The following is a 290-nucleotide window of genomic DNA, read 5'->3' on the forward strand; positions in this document are numbered from 1 at the left end:
CGAGGCCAGGCGCTTGGGGGCGGGGCCTGGGGCGGGCGGCACTCACCATAGCGCCGGCCGGCCCTCCAGGCGCGCACGGCGCAGTGCAGGACGCCGTCCATCCACACCAGGAACCAGCTGATGCAGAAGCCGAGCAGCAGCCCCAGCATGAGGTCGATCTCCTGCTTGGTGACGTTGTCCGTCACGAAGTAGTTCTCGGAGGCGTCCACCACCGACTGGTCCCCGTCGTACGGGATCACGTAGTGGATGTGGTGCCTGGGGGCGGGGCGGCAGGGCGGGCTGGCACCTCT

This window comes from Myotis davidii, unplaced genomic scaffold (assembly GCF_000327345.1).
Source record: "Myotis davidii unplaced genomic scaffold, ASM32734v1 scaffold586, whole genome shotgun sequence".
Classification (NCBI taxonomy): domain Eukaryota; kingdom Metazoa; phylum Chordata; class Mammalia; order Chiroptera; family Vespertilionidae; genus Myotis; species Myotis davidii.